At 35.3% G+C, this 27,289-nt stretch overlaps 1 pseudogene across 1 annotated transcript in view; it reads right to left on the reverse strand.

Annotated features, from left to right (window-relative positions):
* Positions 1-4,577: 4,577 nt before the first annotated feature.
* LOC308631989 (large ribosomal subunit protein uL23-like) overlaps positions 4,578-27,289 on the reverse strand; it is a 491,218-nt pseudogene continuing 468,506 nt past the window's right edge. Inside the window, exon 2 of the transcript in view lies at positions 4,578-4,697. The product of the transcript in view is annotated as a large ribosomal subunit protein uL23-like (transcript). The remainder of the gene's footprint in view (positions 4,698-27,289) is intronic.

Consider the following 27,289-nt stretch of genomic DNA (forward strand, 5'->3'; position numbering starts at 1 on the left):
GAGCACTTGCCTAGCACGTGTGAGGCACTGGGTTCGATCTCCAGCACCACATAAAAAGATAAACAAAATAAAGGTATTGTATCCATCTACAACTAAAAATATTTTAAAATAAATAAATAAACAAATAAATAAATAAAACAATGCCCCTCTCTTTAAATAGTTCATGATCGAAAGAAAGTGTCATAAACACTATAATATACTACATAAACATATATTAAAATGTATTTTTAAAGTCCATTCATGCAGGAAGAGGAATATGGCAGTTTCAGTCTCTTTACTCTCCTCCATAAAAAAATTCTGAGTTTGGGCTGGGGTTGTGGCTCAGTGGCAGAGTGCTCACCTGGCACACATGTGAGGCACTGGGTTAGATCCTTAGCACCACATAAAAATAAACAAATAAAATGAAGGTATAAAAAAGAAATTCTGAATTTTCTCGTACCACTGTCCTCTGCTCTCAATAAATGCCATTCAATCAGTTTTTTCAGGTCAAAACCTTCTGCTTTTTTTCTAAATGTTTATGTCTGTCTCCTTCTCACTGTCCCAAATCCAATCCATCAGCAGGTGCTTCCAATTCCTACTCCCAAATGCAGTGGACAGCCAACTTGTCCCCTTTTGATGACTAATGCTCTAATCTAAGCAACATCATTCTCTCTTAGACTATGCAATGCTTCCTGCCTGGATTCCTTGCTTTCATGCCTTTCATTTTTTTTGCTTCATGACAATCTGTTGTTTTAATCACAGCTAGTGAGCACTTTCTGTACTTGCAGATAAGCTTCTGTTTCAGCTATAATGGAATAGAGTCTGGATTTACCTAACCCCATAATCAGAAAACTGGATACAATATATTTAACAAGTGTTTTCAGACCATTAGACAACAGGCTGTGCAGGATTGCTGTTCCTGAGAGAAATGAAACAATAAGGCCCTGTAACTGTACCAGGCTACCAGAGGCAGTTTCCAAGGTTCAAGCAAGGAGCAGTAATCCAATCAGATCCCAGAGATATTCCTGAATTGAAGAGTCAGATATCAGCATTTGGGAGGCCAATGGAACTAGAGTTTGTGGGACCTCATTTTTTTTAAAGATATCTATTTTTTAGTTGTAGTTGGATACAATATCATTAATTAATTAACTAATTTTTATGTGGTGCTGAGGATCGAACCCAGGGCCTCTTCTGTGCTAGGTGAATACTCTACGGCTGAGCCACAACCCCAGCTCCAAGGGACCCCATTTTTTAAAAATGATTCCTTTCCACACTGAATTTCCTTGGTTCCTATGTCACAGATCAAGTGTATAAACATGAATCTGTTTCTCAACTTCCTGTTTTAGTTCCCTTTAGCTATTTATTCATCATCATAGCACTACCATGCTGTCTTCATATCTTTAGCTTTAAACAAAGTCTTGTGATAAGATAGTGTTTAACTTCCAGCTTTGTTTTTCTCCTTGTTTTAAGATTGTTATTTGCATTTCCATAAAATTTTTAGAGCCAACTTTTAAATTTCTACAAAAAAGTCTGTTAGGATTTTTATTGGAATTGTGGTGACTACAGTTCACTTTTGGAAGACTATTAATCCTTTTTATAGTATGTGTTTTTTATTAGTGCCTTTTAATTGTGCAGAATAATGGGTCTCTTATTTTAAAAAAAGAGAGAATTTTTTAATACTTACTTTTTAGTTTTCGGTGGACACAACATCTTTTATTTTATTTTTATGTGGTGCTGAGGATCGAACCCAGTGCTCCGCGCATGCCAGGTGAGCACGCTACCACTTGAGCCACATCCCCAGTCCCTAATGGGTTTCATTATAGTATAGTCACACATGCAAATAACATACTTTGATCATAACCCATTACCCTCCTTTACACTCCTTGCTCCTCCCTCTGATCCATTCCTCTTCACTTATACTCTCCTTGTTACTTACATGTCATCTCCCCATCTCCCTGCCCCAGATTCCATATATGAGGGGAAACATGATACTTGTTGAATTTGGCTTATTTGGCCTAACATCATGATTTCTAGTTCCATCCAATTTCCTGCAAATGATATCATTTTGTTCTTCTTTATGGTTGAGCAATACTCCATTGTGTGTACATACCACATTTTTTTATCCATTCATCTATTAATGGACACCTAGGCTGATTCCATATAGTCCTTGTGAGTTGTGCTATAATAAACATGAGTATGTGTATATTTCCAGTGTACTGACTTTAATTCCTTGAGTATAAACCCAGGAGTGGAATCTTCATACAAATTTCCATAGTGGCTGTACTAATTTACATCCTCCCTCAACAGTATAGAAGGGCCCCCTTCCCCCTCCCTGCATTCTCATCAGCATTTATTTTATTTTTGTATTCTTTTTTTAAAAAATTGTTTAGTCGTTGATCGACCTTTATTTATTTACCTCTGTGTGGTGCTGAGAATCGAACCCAGTGCCTCACACATGCTAGGTAAGAACTCTACTCTACCAACTGAGCCATAACCCCAGTCCTATTTTTGTATTCTTGATGATAGACATTCTGACTGGGATTAGATGGAATCTCAGTGTAGTGTTGATTTGCATCGCCTTGATGGCTAAAGATGTTGAATATTTTTTCATATAATTATTGGACTTTTGTACTTCTTGTGAGATGAGTCTGTTAATTTCATTTGCCCATTTATTGATTAGGTTGTTTGTTTTGGTAAATTTTTTGAGTTCTTTAGATATTTTGGATATTATCTCTTGTCAGAAGAGTAGCTGGCAAAAGATTTTCTCCTATACTGTAGACTGTCTCTTTACTCTGTTATTTCCTTTGCTGTGCAGAAGCTTTTTAATTTCATGCAATCTCATTTATTTGATTCTTGCTGTTATTTCCCAAGCTAATGAAAGTTACTGTCTGTGTCTATGTCTTACAATGTTCCCCCATGTTTTCTTCTAGCAGTTTCAAAATTTCGGGTGTTTCACCCATTTTGAGTTGATTTTGAGGGATCTATTTTTGATCTTCAACATTTGGATATTCAGTTTTCCCAGCATCAATTGTTAAAGTGGCCATCTTTTCTCCAACATATTTTTGGCACCTTTGTCAAGAATCATATGGCGGGGCTGGGGATGTGGCTCAAGTAGTAGCATGCTGGCCTGGGTTCGATCCTCAGCACCACATAAAAAAAATAAATAAAGATATTGTGTCCACCTAAAACAAAAAAATAAATATTAAAAAATAATCATATGGCTATATGTGAGTTTGTCTGTGTGTCTTCTATTCTATCCCATTGATCTACATGGGAAGACTAACATTGTTGTGTCTTCTAATCCAGGATTAGGGCATCATTTAGATTTTCTTTAATATTTTTCCAATGTTTTTCATTTTTCAGTATAGAAGTATTGAACAATTTTTATAAATTTTCACACTCTTTTTTTGTTTTGGGTACCAAGGGTTGAACCTAGGAGTGCTTTGCCACTGAGCTACATCCCCAGTCCTTTTTTCATTTTTTATTGTAAGACAGGGTCTCACTAAGTTGCTTAGGACCTCGATAAGTTTCTAAGGCTGGCCTTGAAGTTATGATACTTCTGCCTCAGCCTCCTGAGGTGTGCACCATGGTGTCCAGCTCAAACTCACTCTTAAGTGGTGTGTATATAAATACTTTTTTTTGACAGTGCTGGGGCCAGAACCCAGGGCCTTGCACATGCTAGGCAAGCACTCCACTATTGAGCTATATCCCCAACCCAGTTTATATTTTTTGTTATTGTAAAAGGTATTTAACATTTTCATTTTCCAATTATTTACCAATATATAGAAATATAATTGATTTTTGAATATTGACTCTATTAAATTTATTTATTAGAACTGCTATTTTTTGTGTGATCTTCTTGATGTTTTTGTAAAAACAGTCATGTCATCTATGAATAAAGACAACTTTACTTCTTCAATTTTGTGTTTTTAACATTCTATGTGTTCAGGGAACACACTCTATAAAATTTCAATGTTATGGAAATTTCATGAGACTTATTTTATGGCTTAGCACATGGTCCATGTTTGTGCATGTTCTAAATGCACAAAGAAAATGCATTTCCATTATCTTCTGGCATCCATTATTTTTTGTGAAACATTATCCACCACTTATATTATTGTTTATCTATATGTAATGTTTTTCTCTGGTTACTTACTTTCTTTTTTTAATATTTATTTTAGTTGTAGGTGTACACAATGACCTTTTTGTTATTTTTATGTAGTGCCAAGGATCAAACCCAGAGCCTCACATGTGCTAGGCAATCGCTTTACCACTGAAAGTCCCAGCCTTTCTCTGGTTATTTTCAATACAATTTGTTTATTTTCATTTTTGGTAATTGGACTATAATGTATCTAATAATAATTTTCTTGTATTTATCTTGCTGGAGTTTGTTTGAGCTTCTTGGATATGCAAGTAGATTGTTGTCATCAAATTTGGGGAAATTTAAACTATTTTCTTTTTTTCTGAGTTCCATTCTCTTTCTCTTTATATTCCTGAATTCAATGTTAGACGCCTCTAAATGTTCCATACCTCACTGAGGCTCTGTTTATTTTTTTATGGTTAAAAAATGTATATTTAATTAACTAGCTGGACTCAGTTTAGATGATCCCAATTTTGTTGGCGACATACAAAGCATCACAGTGTGAAGCCAGTTGAACATATATCATCTTCTTTCCATGAAGCCCAGTCACAGTATTGACCTCAACCACATCAGTATCACAAAACTTGTTCATAACCTGATTGATCTGGTGCTTGTTGATCTGAACATCCACAATGAACACAGGATGTCACTGTCTTCTACCTTCTTCATGGTAGGCTCAGTGGTCAGGGGGAACTCCATGACAGCATAGTGGTCAATTGTGTTTTCCTACAAGCCTTCTTCAAAGGTTATTTGGGCTGCTTCCAGAGTCACAGTGTCCTGGGCCACTTAATGTGGGTGATGTGTAAATATTTTCTTCTTTTGTGGTTGTGGACACCTTTAACATAACCATTTTGGTCTTCAAAGTCTTTGCTTTGGCTCTGGCTTCAGGAGGTACAGGAGATTCCTGCTTTGCTTTTAGTGCCATCTTGGTGAAAAAGCCTTTTTTCATTATTTTTAATCTTAGCCCCATTCTCTCAAAATTTTAATTTCTAATGGTCTTTTTCAGGTTTATGGACTGTGATGGTTCTATGTTGGTCCCGAGTCTGTAGCTACAGGGAGTATAACAGACTCCAAGTTTCTACCCTGTGGAATTCATCACCATGTTTGAGGTTACACTTCCCACAGACTGCTCCCAAGTAGAACAGTGAGCATGGTAGAAGTTCTAAATATTGCCCTAATGTCTGACTTTGACTCAAGGACTTCCTGATGGCCTTGCAGAATTTTCCTTAGTCTTTCAAAATAGCTTAGGAAACTTCTACATAAATTCCTCCTTCCCTCCTTCATTCTAGATCCGGTGATCTGATGGCTATCAAAGCCTTACCACCCCTCTCCAGGACTTCTATAATAAACATTTCCCTGAATAAAGGCCATTATTGCTAAATTCATTCATAGCATCTACTTTGAGGGGGCACCTGAATCACACAAGTAAAATACGGAGTGGTTTGAGAAAACAAGTGGTAAGGTAAAGATCTAGGACTGACTCATCCACTCACTTTCAGGCAAATAGGCTGCTATTTCATTGGCAAATGGAGCAAGGAGACTCCCTGGGAAATGGTAGCACCTCAATTGCTGAATATTCAGTCGTGGGGATATGAGAAAAATGGATCAGTGAAGAGCAATGTTGTGAAAGGTAAGAAAACACAGATATTTGAAAAACTATGGGGCATGATGCCTACAAAGCCAGTGGAATTGGCTGGTTATTATCTAATTGTGTTGCTGTTCTGCAGAAGGATAATGAGGGATTGGGTATTGTTGGCAAGAAGGAGTGACTAAAGGGGATGAGCCACAAATCTTCATCCCCTCGCTTCACAAAGAGGCTCTGCAGTGGAAAGGTAAGCACATTTGAGTAGCAGACTGAAAATCTGTTAGAATTGCAGAATTCCCAAGACATTTGTATGCTCAGCCATGTGAAGGTCAGAGCACTAGTGGGGAAGACACAATCTTGAAATATGAAATGAGAAGCAGAGAGAATATGGGTGCCAAAGTGGTTCCGAGAGCAACCTCAATAGGGGGTATGGTTTATCATATTACCTTCCCTCTCTGGAGTTTCCTGTTAAGAAGGCGGCCCACAGAAACCATTAAGAAGCTGTTTCTCAAACCTGTGAGGAAAGGTAACTGTGGAGAAAAAAATGGTAGATTGCAGTAGCCATGAGAATGTACCTCTTAGATTTCCAACTTCAGTGAGGATAATTGCTCAAGGAACATAGCTACTAGACTCTGAAATCTACTACTGCTTTGATTTTGGGGTATGCTTGAGACAGATGAGTGTGGCAGGGAACTAAGGCAAACCTGTTTCTGGGAAACAATGGATTTCCCCAATGACTGGCTTTAGCCCAAGGATTCTCCACTGTCCTTCCCAAGCCTTTCTTAGACTACATGGACAATCTGTCCTTCAAAACTGCCTTTCCTTTCTCTTCCAATTGGGGTCAGACTTGCATCACAATTTGATAATTCTCCCGGCCTCCTCCAGCTCCTTCCCCAGGTTCTCTCATTTCCACCAAAAAAAAATCCTTATATACTTAATTTTTTTCCTCGATCTACTCCTTGGAAGATCCAGACACACTGACCCTCTTTTCTGCTATTGGCAATTGCTGTTAGCCCACTCAGTGAATGTTTTTATTTCAGAAATTGTACTTTTCATATGTTTGGCTCTTTTTTATAGTTTCCATTTCTCTTTTGGCATTCTCTATCCTTCTGTCATTATTCTATCACTTTTCACCAGCTTTCTAGAGGAGGAAAAAAAACTCAATTTATTGTCTAGACAAGTTCACTTTTTAATCTAAAGTACAATTAATTGTAGGATGCGGCCTTTGGGACTGAGGCTGTACTCAGTGATAGAGCATTTGCCTGACATGTGCAACACTCTGAGTTTCATCCCTGACACTGTAAAAACTAAATAAAAAAAAATGAAATTGCAAAGGGGGAAATATGTCAAATATTTTTGACTTTGAGAATTTTAAGATTTAAATATTTTTCTTTAATTTTAAGGAAATATTATTAAATATAACAGTCACAACTTGTCTTAATGGATAAGAAAGCCATATCCCAATGTTTTAGAATGCATGTAATCTTTTCTGGGATAATAAATTGTCAAGTGGTTGAACTAAAGTTATTTAAGATGTTAGTTGGAGCTAGGGTTGCGGCTCAGTGGTCACTTGCCTAGCACGTGTAGGGTCCTGGGTTCAATCCTCAGCACCACATAAAAATAAATAAATAAAATAAAGGCATTGTGTCCAACTATAACTAAAAAAGATAAAATTTTTTTTAAAAAAGATGTTAGTTAACATTAGGGAAAACTAGGTGAAATTATATGGGAATTCTATGAACTATTTTTGCAATGTTAGTTCTGATTCCTTGCTGAAGGAGTCTTGGTTGATATAGTTAATAAGTAGAAAATGTATTCATTTGATTTTTTTACAGAAAGATCTCAACAGCCACTGATCCTTTGAAGTGAATTTATAATTCAAGATTAAAGAAATTGTTACTTTTCTTTCTAGGATATTCTGGAAAGTAACTTCAGTTTTTAAAAACTAAGCATTAATACCAGGCATGGTAGCACAAGCCTATAATCTCAGCAACTCAGGAGGCTGAGACAGGAGGATTGCAAGTTAGAAGCCAGCCTTAGCAACTTAGACTCTCAGCAATTTAGCAAGACCTGTTTCAAAATAAAAGATAAAAAGGGCTGGGGGTTGCTGAGATTGTGGCTCAGTGGTGGACAGCTTGCCTAGCACATGTGAGGCACTGGGTTCGAGTTCCTCAGCACCACATAAAAAATAAATAATATAAAGATATCGTGCCCATTTATTTAAAAAAAGGGGAGGGGGAGATGGGGACTTGTCTCAGTGGTATAGTACCCCTGAATGTTTAATCCCCAGAAAAAAAAATTCTAAGAATTAGCAATGCCTTTTCTGTTTGTACTCTTATTTTATACTTTAGGTTAAGCATTTCTAATCTGAAAATCTAAAATCCAAAATGCTCCAAAATCCAACACTCTAAGTGCTGTTATGATGTCACAAGTGGGAAATGCTATACCTAACCTCATGTCAGTACCTCAAGGTTAACTTGTCAAATGGAATTAATCATATTTCCCACTAACTTCATTCTCTTTCCTGTCATTTAAAATGTTAGATGATGAAAACATCATCCACATGAACTCTAAAATAAGGTGATATCCAGCCATTAAGCCTAATTATTGATTTTCATTTCCCATCTGTTTATTAAATCCACTCTCTTTTCTTCTCAGCACTACCATCATCTACAACAGTAACATCCTAATTTTAGTCCCGAATACTTTTCCCCATACACCCTCCACATGCTGCTAGAGCTCTATCTGAATCTCAAGGCTACCTCTTGAGTGGCTTCCCATTATGTAGAAAGTACAACTCTCCTTGATCTTTATTTACCTCCCTCTCCAGGCTCCCTTCCAGACAGACGCTCACTGTTCCTTTTTACTGCCATGCAGGTAAAAATACTCCACAATATCATCCTGTTCCTTTATTTCCTACTTTGATTCATATTACTGTCTCCTTTGACAGAAATGCTTTTAGTAGCCTTGTCCTGTGGTTTCTCCTCCTTCCTCTTTTATCCATTCAAAGGGTACCACTCCTCATTTTATTATTCATTTATTTGTTTAAATATCTTTTTATTTTATTTTTTAAATTATTTTTTTAGTTGTTGATGGACCTTTATTTTATTCATTTTTACATGGTGCTGAGAATTGAACCCAGTGCCTCACACACACTAAGAAAACACTCTGCCACTGAGCCACAACCCCAGTCCCCTTTATTTTATTTTTATGTGGTGCTGGGGATTGAACCCAGTGCCTCATGCATGTTAGGCAAGCGCTTTACCACTGAGCTACATCCCTGGCCCTTATTTTTTTAATATTTATTTTTTAGTTGTAGTTGGACACAATACCTTTATTTAATTTATTTATTTCTATGTGGTGCTGAGGATCAAACCCAAGGCCTTGCATGTGCTAGGCAGGCACTCTACCACTGAGCCACAACCCCAGCCCACCAATCCTTATTTTCTGATACTAGATCAGGAAACCCTCTCTGAGATTTCTGAAATTGTGTGACTACCTTTCTTTCTCTGGCTATTAGGATGTTCTTCATTTGTCTCCTTATTCATTTTTATGCAACATTCAATATCTTGTAAATAAGGTAAATTGATGGAAATAGTAATCAAAGTTACAGATACACCTAATGAACACTAGGTGTCACTCTTATCTTTTGTTTGAGCAAATGACCTGCCATTAATTAATTTTTTTAAGTATTATTATTTATTTAAGTATTATTTTATATAATTTATTTAAGTATTTAAGTATAATTTATTTAAGTATTATTTTTAGTTGTATATGGACATAGTACCTTTATTTATTTTCATGTGGTGCTGAGGATCAAACGCAGTGCCTCACACATAAGGGCAAGTGCTCTACCACTGAGCTAAGTACCCAGACCCAGTTTTTACTACACAATTCTTAGAAAAAAAGTGGGGTCAATATTCCAACATATAGGCACAGGCAACAACTTTCTCAATAAGACTCCTAAAGCTCAGAAAATAATGCAAGAGTTAATAAGTGAATGGCATAAAATTAAAAATCTTTCTTCTGCACAACAAAGGAAATAAGAATGTGAAGAGAGCCAGGCATGGTGGCACGCGCCTATAATCCCAGTAACTCAGGTGACTGAGGCAGAAGGATCACGAGATCAAGGCCAGTGTCAGTAACTTAGAACCTAAGCAACTTAACGAGACCCTGTTGTAAAAATAAAAATAATAAAAGGGTCTGGAGATGTGGTCCAGTGGTTAAGTGCCCCTGGGTTCAATCTCCAGTAGAGAATGGGAGAAAATCTTTGCTAGCCACTCTCCTGACAGAGGATTAAATATTCCAGAATATACAAAGAACTCAAAAAACTTAGCACCCAAATAGCCTAATTAATAAACAGGCAAATGAACTAAGCAGACGCTTCTCAAAAGAAGAAATAGGAAATGGCCAACAAATAAATAAAAAATATTCAACATCATTATCAATTAGGGTGCAAAGAACACTGAGATATCATCTCACTCCAGTCAGAAGGCAGCCATCAAGAATGCAAACAAGGGGCTTGGGTTGTGGCTCAGTGGTAGAGTGCTTGCCTAGCATGCACAAGGTACTGGTTTGATCCTCAGCATTACATAAATGTAAAATAAAGATATTGTGTTCACCTAAAACTAAAAAATAAATATTAAAAAAAGAATGCAAACAATAAAAAACAAACAAAAAAAAGAATGCAAACAATAATAAATACTGAAGAAGATGTGGAGAAAAAGGAATAATTCTATACTGTTGGTGGGACTATAAATTAGTACAACCACTATGGAAATCAGTATGGAGGTTCCTCAAACACTTGGAATGGAAACACCATATGACCCAGCTATACCACTCCTTGGTATTTATCCTAAAGAATTAGTCATCATACTCTAATGAATTTATTCTCTAAATACAATATAATTAGTCATCATACATGCAAAACCATGTTTATAGCAGCACAACTCACAATAGCTAGACTATGGAACCAGCCTAGGTGTCCATCAATGGATGAATGGATAAATAAAATGTGGTATATAGACAAAATGGAGTTGTATCCAGCCATAAAGAAAAATGAAATTATGTCATTTGTAGGAAAATTATGGAATTGGAGAATATTATGTTAAATTAAATAAGTCAAACTTGGAATGTCAAGGTTCATATGGTTTCTATCCTATGTGGAAGCTAGAGAGGAAAAATAAAAAGAAAGATTGGGGGTAGGGAGATCTCATGAAAATTGAAGGGAGATCAGGAGAGGAAAGGGACCAGAGACAGGGTGGAGGGGAGGAGAGGAGGGAAAGGGGAAATACTGAGGAATGATATTGGCCAAATCATATTGTTATATTGTGTGCATATATGAATATGGAAAACCAAATCCCACCATTATGTGCAACTATAATGTACCAATAAAATAATGGAAAAGAATAAATTCAGTTTTTAGAATTGTTCCCCCTCTTCTTGGTTAAATCTTAGAGTAAAAATATTCCTGTCCTAAAGTTTTTCTTCCTCCTCCTTTTTTTTCTTCTTCTTCTCCTCCTCCTCCTTCTTCTTCTATATTTATATACCTACTCAGGTTCAATGAGGAATGGTTAAATCCTAAAGCAAAAACTACCCTGTTGTTTAAGCTAATTAGCTCAGCCCCAGCCCACAAATTTATTCATTTAAAAAGGTAGGCAAAACTTTCTTGTTGTTGTTGTTGTTTAAATCAGAGAGCTTGCAGAAAAAAGTATTTTTGTGGTCATGATGATTGAACCCAGGCCTTGCACATGCTAGGCAAGCGCTCTACCACTGATCTGCATCCACAGCTCTTTTTATCTTATTTTGAGACAGAGTCTAGCTAAATTGTATAGGCTGGCCTTGAACTTGTGATCCTCCTGCCTCAGCCTCCTAAGTAGCTGGGATTACAGGCATGCATCACTGTGCCTGGCTCAAACTTGGCTCAAACTTCTAATCTTCACAAATGATAAACACTTGCCTTTGAAAAAAGATTTTATGGTCATTAGAGAAATGCAAATCATAACTACTCTAAGATTTCATCTCACTCCAGTCAGAATGGCAATTATCAAGAATACAAGCAACAATAAATGTTGGCGAGAATGTGGGGGGAAAGTACTCATACATTGCTGGTGGGACTGCAAATTGGTGCAGTCACTATGGAAAGTAGTATGGAAATAACTCAGAACACTTGGAATGGAATCACCATTTGACCCAGCCATCCCATTCCTCAGTATATACTCAAAAGACTTAAATTGCATACTATAGTGACATAGCCACATCAATATTTATAGCAGCTCAATTCACGATAGCCAAACTATGAAACCAACCTAGGTGCCCTTCAACAGATGAATGGATAAAGAAAATGTGGTATATATACACAATAGAATATTAATCAGTCTTAAAGAAGAAGAAATCATGGCATTTGTTGTAAATGGATAGAGCTAGAGAATATAAGCCAATCCCCCCAAACAAAAGCCAAATGTTTTCTCTGATATATGGATGCTATTTCACAATCAGAGGGGTGGGGCTAGGGAAGAATAGAGGTACTTTGGAATAGACAGAGGGAAGGGAGAGGATGGGTATGGAGGTAAGAAGGATAGTAGAATGAATCAGACATTATTACCCTTTGTGTATATATGATTATATTACCAGTGTGATTCTACATCATATACAACCAGAAGAATGATAACTTATACTCCATTTATGTATGATGTGTCAAAATGCATCCTATTGTCATGTGATCAAATTAGAACAAATCAAGAAAAGATTTTGTAGTCATAAAGATTTTATGATCTATCATAATTTTTTCTAGAATTATCAAAATGTTAAATAGTTTGAAAGAGGCTGAAGAAAATACCAAAAACAATATCTCACCAAGGACAAAAATTTAGAACATGTTTTCAAAAGTAAAGTCTTGATACTGCTTTAATTTATAAAGTATTTTTTATATTTCTTATTCACAAAGAAATTCATATTAACTATTATTTTCCTTCTCAAATTTAATAGTCTCTCTGTTTACAAGATTCGTAATTGGCTCTATTCCCACCTACTTATTTTATCCTAAAACTTTGTTGTTTATCCTTGATTTTTCATTTTCCCTCATTTTTTATATACAAATCGTTAATAATATCTATTGATTCTGCCTCCAAAATTCCAATCTTTCCACAACTTTATGTCCACGGCCACCTCCCTGTTCTACGCAACTACCTCTCACCTGTCACAAGAATCTTCTTACTGTCTGTCTTCCCAAGCTGCTCCATTCATTATAAACCCTAAACAATGTGGGAGAGAAAGAGAGATCAATCCATTCTAAATCTATTCTACTGAGACTCCTTAAAGAACAACATCAGGTAGAAAGTCCTCTGCAATTTGAACACAACTAGGAAAGTCCATATACAGAAAACAACTTGAGGTGACTAATCCTAAGAACATCACAAAGCCATCTTAGTCCTTACTCGTTCAAGAAAAGAGAATTACTTTCTCTACAGAAGATGTTACTGACAATGTTCTTTTCTTTGTTGGATTCTAAATGTTCAGAACTGCCAAAATGGGGTTATTTGTATTAGTGAAAGAACACTGAGTCTTGAAAGTATTTCTCTTGTGGCAATAATGCTTTTTTTTTTTTTTTTTTGTCATATGGCAAATGGAACTTCTGCAAATAATTGAAAATTCCAGCTTCTTATTTTAATCAGTGTAGCCACTTTGCAATTCATCTTGTTGGAGAACATTTACTTGATAAGTTTCTGCTTCCAAGGTAATTTACAGTGATCGAGTTAGAAACAGAGCATCTTATTCTTCTTCTTAAAGAGGGGTAATTCCTCCTATAATACTTGCTGAGTACAATATAAGGCAGAGCAATACATTAAAATTTCCAGGCAATTTATTTTTACCTTTATTCATATGATCAACTGCTAGCCTAAAACTAAACAATATCTGTGTCTCATCACCCAGTCTCACAGAGAAATTGAGAATCATATTTTAAAGGATTAGAATGAAGTGTTCCTAACATCTTCAAATTTTCTGGTTTTTCAGGGTCTTCTGCTTCTAGTTACTTTTCACTATGTTCATTGATCAGATATGTTTCTCCATCTCCTGTTTAGCATAGAGAGAAAACATTAAGCACATATACCTATCTGAAAATAATACGTAGGTACCGCTTTTAATGCATAGAAGTTTTTGCTTCTAAGTTAAAATAAATTTGTTTTCTAATATCTGTGCAAAACTAGTTTAAAATTCATCTTTATTATAAAAATATTTATTTTTTAAGATTGGATAGTTGAGATAGAAATCAATTGTCTATATTATACCCTACAAAGAATTGTGTATTAGGTATTTCTTCCCTAATTCAATATATTTTTAAAAATAATTTTTACTTGTGATGGACACAATACCTTTAGTCTATTTATTTGTTTTTCATGTGGTGCTGAAGATTGGACCCAGTGCCTTACACATGGTAGACAAGTGCTCTACCACTGAGCTACAGCCCCAGCCCACTTCAATATGTTTTTTAATAATATGGTTACCATCTACCATATTATTAATGGCCATACCATTCTGAACGTGCCCAATCTCATCTGATAATATTGGTTGCCAATTATCAAATATATTCTATGTGTCACTGGCTGAATTGGGCACTTTCTTTGTTTTCCTCTTTAACTTTTTTAGTTTTCACATAAAGTCTACCAAGTAGTTTTTATTCTCCTGTTTTATAGTGAGGAAACTGAAGTTGGCAATGTTAAGTAACTACCCGAAACCATATAGTCAGTATGAGAGTGCAGGGATTAAAACCCAGTTTTTCTGGACCCAAAGGAGGTTTGTTTGTTTGTTTTCTTTTAACCACTCTATACTTCCTTTTATGTCTTTTTCTAAAAATATTCTCAAATAGATACAAAAATAACTTATAAGCTTCCAAGTTTCGGGAGATTTTGAATCTTTGGCTTTTTTTTTTTTTTTACATTTTCAATAAACTAGTCTGAAGTGCAATCTTGGAGGTCTTGTCTGAGTTAAGTAAACAATTTTAAAAAGTACTTGCTAGGTTGCTTTTAAATTGTATCAACAGGCTTTGAAAACATTTCTCAAAAATAACTGAGAAGTTAGGTATTCCATTTAATAATTTTAAAAAGTCTGTACTAATATTTATGTTATACATATTGATTATCTATATTATTCTGTGCCCATGATGGTTAATAGTAAAGCTGCAGTCTTGTAGGACATTCTGTTCTTGTGAGGGAGGCAAGAGTCTTATAACTCTCTAGGAGCCTAAACAACCTTTGAGTGGCATTTCTCCTCTGCTCAGACTACCAGGGGAAGTGATGAAAGTTTAGGCTGAAGGACCTACTTTAGGAGCCGTGCTTTTTAGAATACAAACACAGGTCGAATGCAAAAGGACAGATGACTACAAGTGAAAAAAAAGTGAATCATCTGTTAAGGCCCCTGATTGATGATCAGGTTAGTTTATGACTATAGCTATTATCTTTTTTAAAAAGGAAAATAAACATAAATGTAACTAGAAATAGTTAATTCATTATTATTTTATTCACAGGAATTTCCTCATAATTTCTGTAATCCTTTAAGAGTTTTTTTTTTAATTTAAGAAATGTTGGATATTAGATGAAAATTTCACTGAAAACTGAAAATATTGTTCAAACTGTGGCCAGAATTATATACAAATTATTTTTTATCCAAATAAGGATAAAAATAAGAGGGTAAAATAATAACCCCAGGTAAAATGTTGACATTAAATTCAGGTTTATCACCAAATACACCTTTTCTTTCTCTCATCATGTTTTTATCCTGAGATAAATAAACTGTGATACTCAATTGTAACAGGAAAAAAAAAATACTTGGAAACTAGGTGCTGTGCAAATGAAAGGAAATCATTTTGTTCTAATTATAAAAGAACTTCAATTTAGAATTTTAAATTATGTGTTCCAAAGGCAAAATTTAAAGAACTTCCAGTAAGTATTTAACACTTCTAATGAGAGTGAATTAAAAATAGTTTAAAAGCATCTAAGTAAGAAGAAAAAAAACTTTTAAGTTTTAGAGAAGTTTTTAGAGGAAAAAATACACAGACTCAAAAATAATAGCTGAGACATTAGTATGGCTTCCGAATGAGAATTTAGGTTTCTCTTCCTCCTGACCAAGCAGAACAGTGCTATTAAGGGAAGTAACACCTATTTAAAGGATGTTAAGAAAGTAAAATTTTGTTTTGTTTCACACCACTAGCCTAACATTGTGGCATGAGGTTGGTCAGATGACACCTTTTGTAATAATGGTGACAGATGCTGGTCTGTATAGAGTCCCAAGAGAATTTCAGGCTGTGGGTTTAAAATCCTGGTTTCTCTTTGATATGGAGGGCTAGAGAATCTTCTCCTCCTCCTAACACCCAAATTTCACTATTCCTCTTCAAAAATTCAGGTTTAAAAAAAGCCATCAGGGGCTGAGGATGTGGCTCAAGTGGTAGCGCGCTCACCTGGCATGCGTGCGGCCCGGGTTCGATTCTCAGCACCACATACAAACAAAGATGTTGTGTCCGCCGAAAACTAAATTTGAAAAAAATTCTCTCTCTCTCTCTCTCTCTCTCTCTCTCTCTCTCTCTCTCTCTCTCTCTCTTTAAAAAAAAAAAAAGCCATCAAAGTTTTGTGTGTGTGTGTGTGTGTGTGTATGCGTGTGTGTGTGTGTGTGTGTGTGTGTGTGTGTGTGTGTGTGTTACTCAGAATTGAACCTCAGGATCTTACCCATGCTAGGCAAGCACTCAATCACTGAGCTACATCCCCGGCCCTATCAAAGTTTAACTTTTTTTTATCCCCTCCTTTAATCAATGTTATGACTTCTGATCTCATGTATAATCTATTTTTCTTCTTTTATATTAGTCTTCTTTACCCATTTTCTCATTTAGCTTTCTGTTTTCCAACAATTTTAACCAAAATGTGTTTCTTAGTTATGGAATACTTCTTTTGTTTAAAGGAGAATGTCATTTCTCATGCTTATTACTTTTTTTAAAAAAATGTGTATAGTTGGCCCTCTGGATCTGCAGTGTCCATAGCTTTATATTCAACCAACCATGAATTTAAAATATTCTAAAAAATTAAAATGGCATCTATACTGAACATGTACAGACTTCTTTTTCTCTATTCTCTAAACAATACAATATAGTAGCTATTTACATGATATTTACATAGTAATCTAGAGATGATTTAAAATAAATGGAAGGATATGTGCACATTATATGCAAATACTATGCCATTTTATATGAGGGACTTGGGCATCTGCAGATTTTGGTAGCAGTGGGGTTCCTGGAAGCAATTCTTTTTTTTTTTTTTTTTTAATTTTTTATTGATTATTTAAAGCATTACATAGCTCATGATATATCATCTTTCATACATTAGACTCAAATTGTGTTTTGAACTCCCATTTTCACCCCAAATATAGATTGCAGAATCACATCTGTTACATATTCACATTTTTACATAATGCCATATTAGTGTCTGTTGTATTCTGCTACCTTTCCTATCCCCTACTATCCCCCCTCCCCTCCCCTCCCCTCCCATCTTCCCTCTCTATCTCCCCTGCTGTTGTTCAATTCTCTCCCTTTTTTTCCCTCCCCCTTGCCCCTCATAGCCTCTTATAATTTTATGTATCCTTGAAGGTCTCCTACCATTCCTGGAAGCAATTCTTTGCTGATACTGAAGGACGACTGTAATAGCCACATCATTGTACCCTATCAAATTTTACAAATAGCTAGTGTCAATTGCTGACCACTTTTATGCTTATTTGGACATTTAGGTATTTAGTTTTTCTTATGCCTTTATACATTGCTTTCTTAATGTACATAATCTTCTTAAATGTGAAAGTTTACTGATTAAAATTTGTTTTGTTGCTAATGTTTTATTTGAAAACAGTCTCAAGACACGTTTAAGTAATTTTCCCAAATGGTAGTCAGCAGGGGATTTGAACGTGGAAAGCAGATATACTGCAGGAGAAAGAAAAAAGGGAGAGGGGATTAGAAAAACAAACCTAAATAATTACAGAGGTTTTGATTTGTGGAAATTGAGCATATACTCAGTTTATTTGAATTTGAAAATGAATCATACTTTAAATCTGACCCTAGCCTCATAGCTCATTGTGACCTTGTACAGAGCTCAAGTATTCTGGAAATAGCAAAGACATAAAAACTGAGGTTGATGTACTGATGATTTCTAGGGTTCCATATGCTGCGAGGACATTTTCATTCAAGCACAATGATCATTTAGAAAGATGATTATTGTTGTCTTAATCTCTCATTTTCTAGAAATTACAAATTGTTTATAAAATTCTGATACAGATTTTATCTGATTTGTTGTGATTTCCAAGTGGGTATATATCCTCATAAGTCATTCTTGCATCTATTCTATGTATGCATCCTGGTATATGGCACACATGATACACTCAGATGTGTATAAGACACCACAATCCTTGCTTTTACAAAATAATTCATGGCTGACAGTCACCTACTTAACATCCTGCTTCTTCCTTGCTCAAGAATTCAGTCTAGGGATTGGGGATGCAGCTATAGAGTGCTTACCTAACATGTATGAGGCCCTGGGTTCCATCCTCAGCACTGGAAAAAACAAAAACAAAAACTAAACAAAAAACCTCTGCTGTTTTCTGCTGTCAAATTTTTGATCCCTTTGAGCCCATTGGATTTGTTTCTAATCCTGCATCTACAAACCAAAGACATTTAGATAGTTCATCCTTTCCTTCAAAGAACTCACATGAATAATTAATAGCAATAATAATAATAATGGTCAATGATAAATCATCACTTACATTCCAGGTATTGTGCTAAATATCTTGCATTCATTTTCTCATTTAATACTTAGAACAACCTATGGATTTTATTCTGTTATTATTCCCATTTTACACACAGGGGAACTGAGGCCTGGGAAGAACTTAGTTTTGTCAAGTTTCTCTCAAGTGGTAGTGAAAAATTAAATTTAGGGCTGGGGATGTGGCTCAAGCGGTGACGCGCTCGCCTGGCATGCGTGCGGCCCAGGTTCCATCCTCAGCACCACAAGCAAACGAAGATGCTGTGTCCGCCGAAAACTAAAAAATGAATATTGGAATTCTCTTTCTCTCTCTCTCTTCTCTCTCTCTCTCTCTCTCTCTCTCTCTCTCTCTCTCTCTCTCTCTCTAAAAAAAAGAAAGAAAAGAAAAATTAAATTTAGATCTCTCTGATTTCAAAGTTCCAATTTTTCTCTTTCTTTTCACACTTCTCCACTCTCCTCTCTAATTTAATTAAAAACAAACACAGATACTTTTATCCATCATGTGTATCACTAACAAACATTTGGGATATTTCATATATTCCTAGCCCTCTCCCATGCCAAACTGACACAAATTTGTGAATTGGTTTTAGAAACACCTTTGGTTGTTTATCCACTCAACAAATGTGTTCCAAGCATAAAGTGTAGCCTTTTGGTCACCACCCAGTAAATCGTCTTGTTTCTACCTTCTGCTGAAATACAATATGATACTTTTTCCCTTATATTTTTTCCTCTTGAGATAAAGTGATTAATCCATCCAAACGGAACTTTTGATTCTAGGTTCCCTCTGATTAATAAGGCAGTTCTCAGCACATGGGCATCTGACCTGTTAATGACTTATTTGTACAACTGCATCCATTTTATCACTCACAGCTGCTAGTCTTTTCCTCACCATTGATGTCCCTGCCTTTTCTCACAGTGACAGACACCAAAGGTACTGTCCAGTTAGGATCTAATTCTCTGAGGTGATATAGGGACAGGGATTCTGACAACATCAGAAGAGGATAGAAATTTTAAAAATATTGCTGCTATAATGATACAAAAGCTACTTGTTATTTTATGTTTATGGTTATTATGATGTATCACCAGATTTTTCTGTTGTTGAACACACTTTTCAAACTATGAATGTCTTTATTCTTGAAGTTTATCAGTGTGTACCCTAATGGCACAGAAAGCAAGAACAAAATTCGTGATTTAGTTAAGATACTTTCTATCACATTAATCAGTCCTTTTCCAATAAGTCTGAATCAAAGACTGAGAAGATTTTATTTAGTATTATTTTACTGTAAGTTCTGCTCAACATGACTCCTGATGTTTAAATAAGGAGAATTAAAAAGAGAACTCTCCACTCTTAGATGCTATGTTTTGCTGTAAATGTTTTTAACATAGCATTTCAAAAATAAATAAATACTACTCAAGAAAGTATATCTTATTTAGGTATTTGAAAGAGATTCTATAATGTTCTAAATGACATGAGAAATGAAACAAGTATGGCAGATGTCTGCTATTTTTGCCTGCCCAGAATAATTTCCTCCTGTTTTAACAACAATGTCTTGATTTTCCTTTGGAAAATTATTACCCCTCCATCATTCTTGGTCTGCATTTATGTGAGGCAGACCCCATTCCCTCAATTCAAGGTTTGAGTATGTAACCCAGACCTAATTAATCATAGGTGCTGTGATTGGTTCAGGGTTGAGTATGTGACCCTATCCAGCCCAATGACAGGTTTGGTTCTTTTTCTAGAACCATGAGAAACACATGCATTCTTTCTGCTGAGCTTACTAAACTGTTCATACTTGGGTTCTCAATAGCTACTGACCACCTTTGCCACTATTTGGGAAGAGTCTGACTTCTTCTCTCCTAGGTCAGCAGAGATGGAAAAAAGATTTATTTGTGATGATGTTGTTTTAACGTGTAGGTTCAAATATCCTTCTAAATTCTGTTCTAATCATGGACTCCTTATCTACATTAGGTAAAATAACCCATTCTCTGTTTATGCTAATTTTTATTAAGGTCTTGTCATTTGCAACCAAAATAGTTCTGACTAATCAGAGAATAAAAGAAGGAATCAGGAGAAGTGCATGATAGAGTGAATCTGTTTTTACCTAGTCTGTTTGGAAACGAGATAGCTAATAAGTACAAAAATAGAACAGATTATTAAATGCCAAATTATGTGGTATGGACTCTAGATGTATACAATTTAGCAGATACAGAGATTAACTTTCTCTGAAGTACATGAATAGGAGATAATGAAGAAGGGCAAATAAGAATTTGAATAAAGGTAAATAAAGGTTAAGGAAGGGAATTTCAGGTAGGAAAACTCTGAAAGCAAAACTGAGGCGTGAGTGTGTATGCTGAAGGTATGCGACAATAAAAGATAATTACAGATCAACCAGGACAGGCTCAGTGGCACACGCCTGTAATCCCAGCAACTTGGAAGTCTGAGACAGGAGGATCACAAGATAGAGGCCAGCAACTTAGGTCCTAAGCAACTTAGTGAGACCTTATCTCAAAATAAAAAGGGCTGTGGATGTAGCTCAACGGTAAAGTGAACCTGGGTTCAATTCCCAGTACCAAAAAGAAAAGAGAAGGAGAGAGATATGAATCAGGAAGGAGTGGAGGTGTTACATTTGAGGTTGCTGAAAGTAAAGGTACAAATGTGAATGGGACCAGGTCTCGGAGGCCTTGAATGTCAAAAAATGTGTAGTTTGGGGTGCAGGCATTAGAAAATTACTGAATAAATTTGAGTGGGTAATTAAATATTAAGTAGCATCAATCTGATGATGTTGTAAATAATGGGTAGATAGGGAATATAGGAGAGATTAGATGATGAGAAGGGGAGCATAATTTCTTTTCGAAGTCCTTTGTCCACAGTATAGCAACCAACTGAAATAAAATGCTGTAATGTTATAAAGAATGAGTATGTCAAGCACCTGTATTAAGATCAGAATGTTCTAAGGCTTGTTAACTCAAAAAGAATAAACTACCAGAATATGGTTTATTTGACTTCTGTCTTCTTATATCAGCCAATTAAAGTCACAGTCAACATTAAGAATTTCCAACAGCAGAAAAGCAGAAGCAAATTACTAAATTATTAAAAGCAGATTTGACTGTTGTTTCTGAAAAAAAATCTCTTCTCCATCCCTGCCTTTCAGTTTCTACCAATGTTGTTCAAATTGATTTAGGGTCTTTTTTATTTCCTTACCTTCTTTTTTTCTTTATCGAATCCAACTCATGTATTGCTGCCAGATGATCTTCCTAAATTACAGCTCAGATTATATCAATTTCATGTTCAAAAAGCCTAATGACTTCCCATTGCCTTCTAAAAGTTTTAATGTAATACATAAGGTCAGCCAAAGATCTGTCCTTGACTTGCCTCCCCAGCCTTATTTCTCAGAGCATCCTGCTTATAGTGCACACTCCATCAAACCAGACCATACTTTCCTCCCCAGACAAGAGAAATGTTTTTATTTCCAAAGACTGTAAGCCCTGTCTTCAGGATTTCCATAGCCTTCTAATTTAACTTCTTAGGGGCATGTCACATTCACCCTCACCCACATTAGCCAAGTCTCTGTCCTCCCGGAACTTAACCATCAGCAGTTTAAGGGACCATATACTATTTCTTTTTATCTCCACACCATCCATATAAACTTCTTTACATCTATTCCTATCAAAATGATATATGCTTACAGTTGAAAGAACCTAATATTTCTATAAAATTAATTAGGAAAAATAGCTATCCCTGCCACTTTTTCTCTTATTTAATATTGTTGATATAAACTTCTATTTATCTAAATAATATGATTAGGGCCAGGGGTTGTGGCTCAGTGGTAGCACACTTGTCTGGCATGTGTGAGGCACTGGGTTTGATCGATCCTCAGCACCACATAAAAATAAATAAAATAAGAGTATTGTGACCATCTACAACTAAAAGTAATTTTTAAAAATTTGATTATACTGCTATTTTGACTTGTCAGTTTTAGACATTATAAATGGAACCCCATTATAGAAGACCAAAGTTTAGGCCTCTCTCACCCTTTTCCTCAATGTTTCTACAACATGCTTGCATCCTTCCCATGGTCTCATCCTCCCGACATAGTTATATTGTAATTTTTGTTAGATCCATACTATGTATTCAATAGCTATTTATTATATATTCATGATAACATGGACTATGCAACTACTATTAACAGACAAGCCATATATATAACTACGATTACTTTCTTTTTTCTTTATAATTAATCATTATATTTTGTTTGCTTTGTTTTCTGTCTATTTTCACTAAGTCAACCCTAGAATTTCTGCTAATTATCTAAATCTCTGAACACATTCACATGCATCAGATGTTCTATTGATTTGATCTTCTTAAAAAGCCTTCCTTTGCTTTCTGACTTGTTCCAATGTAAACCAATTGTACATTTATCCCTAGGAGATAGGCAGTATTTCAGAATATCTCTTCACCACCATCCTGAGAATTTTCTATTATGTTGGATCCTTTGTTTCCTATATCCCACATCTTGCTTGGTTGTGACTTGCTCATCTTTAAAAAAAATATTTTGGTTGTGGATGGACACAATACCTTTATTTTATTTATTTTTATGTGGTGCTGAAAATCTAACCCAGTGCTTCACACATGCTAGGCAAGTGATCTACCACTGAGCTATAACCCCAGGCCCACTCATTTGTTTTAATGAAGCACATTCTCTAGGAGTTTTATGAGAAAAAAATATATGAAAGGTAAAGCTTTGAGAACTTGCATGAGTAAATATGTTTTTACTAGACTTCCCCACTTGATAGTTTAGCTGGGTATAGAATTATTACTTTGGAATAATGTTCCTTCAAAAATTTAAAGGCATTCTTCATTGTCTTCTAGAATGACAGGATTCCAGAGTACAAGTGTAAACCAATTCTGATTCTTGATCCTTTGCGTATGGTCTGCTTTTTCTCACTGCAATAGCTTGTAGAATTCTCTCTGTATCCCTAGTTTTTTTTTTTTTTTTTTTTTTTTCGGGGTGGGGAGGACTAGGGATTGAACCCAGGGACACTAACCACTGAGCAACACCCCCAACCCTTTTATATTTTATTTTATTTTTAAAAATATTTTTAGTTGTAGATAGACACAATATCTTTATTTTATTTATTTATTTTTATGTGGTGCTGAGAATCTAACTCAGTGCCTTATATATGTGAGGCAAGCCCTCTACCACTGAGCCAAAACTCCATTCCCTCTTTTTTATTTTTTGAGACAGGGTTTTGCTAAATTGCTTAGGGCCTCAATAAATTGCTGAGATTGGCTTTGAACTTTTAGCCTCCTGAGCTGCTAGGATTACAGGGTACCATACCCAGCTATAACCCTAGTTTTGTTTTTGTTTTGTTTTGGTGGGGTTTTGTTTTGGTGTCAGGGATTGAACCTGGGGCACTAAACCACTGAGCCACATCCCTAGCACTTTTTTATATTTTATTTAGAGACAGGGTTTTGCTGATTTCCTTAGGACCTCGTTAAATTGCTGAGGCTGGCTTTAAACTCACGATCCTCCTGCCTCAGCCTCCCAAATCACTGGGATTATAGGCATACACCACCATGCTGGCTGTATCTCTAGTTTTAATACACTTCAGCCTGGTATGATTTGAATGAGTCTATTTTTATTCACATGGTTGTTTTTCCTTCAAAATGTATATTCTTCATATTTTGAAAATGGTCTTGAATTATTTCTTTGATGATTTCCTTCGTCCCACTTCTCTGTTCTTTTTGGAACTTTTATTAGCTGTATGTTGAATCTCTAGGGCTGGTCCCTCTAATTTTCCTAACTATTATATTTAATTCTCCATGTCTGTCTTTTTGGCTTTCTATAAGTTTCTCAATTTTTATTTTCCAGTCTTTTAATTTACATATATGTTTAAGTTATTACATTTTTAATTTTCGAGAGCTCTCTTTACATAATTTCTTTTGTATATTCAATATCTTCCCTTATGTCTTTAAAATATTAATCATTTGACATTTTCATTTCTATGCATAGCTTTGTTGTCTCCAAATTTCTATTTCCAGTTTGTTTATTTTGGTTTTTATCTTTTATGTAAGAGACTTCTCACAAACATTTTGTGGTGCTTAGTTCTGAGCAAAAAGGGGCACCAAGAAGTTGACAGGAGGGCTGGGGCTATAGCTCAGCAACAGAGCACTTGCCTAGCATGTGTGAGGCACTGGGTTTGGTCTTCAGCACCACAGAAAAATAAACAAATAAAATAAAGGCATTCTGTCCATTTACAACTACAAAAAAAAAAAGAAAAAAAAAGAAGTTGACAGGAAAGTCTGAATACATGGGTAGGGCTTCAATATAGAATGAGCTAGCTGGATCAATAATTTAGGGAATCCCTCTATCAATATCTTTAGGCTCTTTCTGTGAGGGTGGTTAGCTTTCTTCAAAAAAGATCTTCCAATCATTTTTCCTAGAGGATAATGTCTAGTTGTAGTGCTCTGTGAGTTCAATAGGGGAAGGGAACTTACTGGATTCAACACAAAATGTGTAAGTGTTCACTTAACATCTCTGTCTTCAGAATAATACTCCCCAATACAGGTGTGCCTACTATGCCCAAGGCCCAGAATAATGCATTTCATTCTCTTCAAAGAATAAATTGACTCTCTTTTGCCACATGAGAGAAGACATTCATCTAGCTCTGTGGAATTGAAGAGGAGAACTGGGAATTTAACTGCTTCGTAGAAATTCAACATAGCCACCTATTTTGAGCCCTAACTTCCAAACATGTCTAATGCCAACATGATAAATCTTTGGAAAGTTCTTGTAACTTGAGCTGCCTGTAGGCTTTCCCACTGCCATTTTAGGAATTCACTTTCTCAAATATACTAAATCAATTGTCATACATTCGTCTCTTTCTACCTTCTAGAGTTTTTATTCCTGCTATCTCCTTTCTGGTCCTTTATGCCCTGTGGATTTCTGTCTTTAAATAAATGCCTTTATTATTATTGAGTAGAGTTTCAAGAGGATTAAAAAAAGTGAATAAGTTGAATCTGTCATTTTCATTCATAAATTGATTGGTTGACTATATTTATGTCGGCCTATTTCTGGTCTTTCTATTCTGTTCCATTGATCTATTTTTTTTCAATACCACACTATCTTAATTACTATAGATTTATAGTAAATTTTGAGGTGGAATGATATCATCCCTCCAATTGGACTCCTTCACTTTGTGTTGTCTACTCTGAATCTTATGATTTTCCATTTAAATTTTGGAATCAAGAAGTCAAAATTCACAAAACAACTTCCTAAGATTTTTAAAAAATTAGGATTGCATTGAATCTATGGATCAAGTTGGAAAGAACTGATATGTTGACAATATTGAGACTTCCTATCTATCAATATGGACTATCTCTTCATTTATTCTGTACTTCTTTGATTTCTTTTATCAATTTTATAGTTTTTCTCATATAGATCTTGTACATAATTTGTTAAATTCATACATAAGCATTTCATTTTGGGGGGGTGCTAATGATAATGATACTGTGATTTAAATTTCAAATTTCACTTTTTAATTGTGTATAAGGAAATAATTGACTTCTGTATAGTTGCTTATTAGTTTCAGGTTTTTTTTTTTCCAGATTTTCTATATATATGAACTGTGTGTGTGTGTGTGTGTGTGTGTGTGTGTGTGTGTGTGTGTATGCTTGTGTATTCATGTTACCCAGGGCCTTATTGATGCTAGGCAAGAGCTCTATCTACCACTGAGCTACATCCCCAGTCATTTTTATTTTATTTTGAAACAGGATCTCACTAAGTTGCCTAGGCTGGTCTCAGACTCGTGATCCTTCTGCCTCAGCCTCCCAAGTAGCTGGGAATACCTGCTTGTGCCACCATGCCAGTTGGCAATTGTTTCATCTACTAACATCTACTAGTTTTTCCTTCCCAATTGTTATACCTTTTATTTCCTTAACTTATTGTATAATCTCAGACTTCTAATACAATGCTAAACAGAAGTAGTGAGGGGGGACATCTTGTTTTTTCCTGATCTTGATGGAAATGCTTATGGTTTCTCACGATTAAATCTGAGGTTAGCTATAGGTTTTATCATTATTCTTTATCAAGTTTATAATTTCAACATTTCTGCCATGTCTGGTTCTGATGTTGTTCTGTGTTTTCCTACTGGATTTTTTTTTGTCTTTTAAAATGCATTGTAATTTTTTCTTAATGCTAGACACGGTCTGCTGGGTCAAAGGAACTGCTATAAATAGGCTTTTAGTGACATAGTGTAAGGTGTTGGGAAAGAAGCAGTCCTATGTGTAGATCACAGTCTTATATTGCAGTGGACAACAACCCTTATATAGCACAAATTATAGCCAAGGCACTATGTCAGTATTTCAAGCATAGTGTTTTACTTAATACAAAAAACAAAACAATTTTATTGAGAAATAGTTCACAAACCATACACTTAAAGTGTGTCATACTCCTTGCTCCTTAGAGATGACACTATCTATCTATCCCTTCAGCCCTAAGCAACCATCAATATACTTTCCATCTCCATATACTTACCTGTTTTGTACATTTCATATAAATAAAAACATACAATTTGTAGTCCTTTGTAACAGGCACCTTTTACTTAGCATATTGTCATCAATACTTCACTATTTTTATAGCCATCTAATATTCTGTTGAATGGATATACCTCATTTTGTTGATAGGCACTTGGGTTACTTATACTTTTTGGCTACTATCAATAATTCATCCATGAACATTAATGTACAAGTTTTCTTTTTTTAATATTTATTTTTTAGTTTTAGGTGGACACACT

The sequence above is a fragment of the Spermophilus citellus genome, assembly GCF_964194105.1.
Source record: "Spermophilus citellus genome assembly, chromosome: 12".
Taxonomy (NCBI): Eukaryota; Metazoa; Chordata; class Mammalia; order Rodentia; family Sciuridae; genus Spermophilus; species Spermophilus citellus.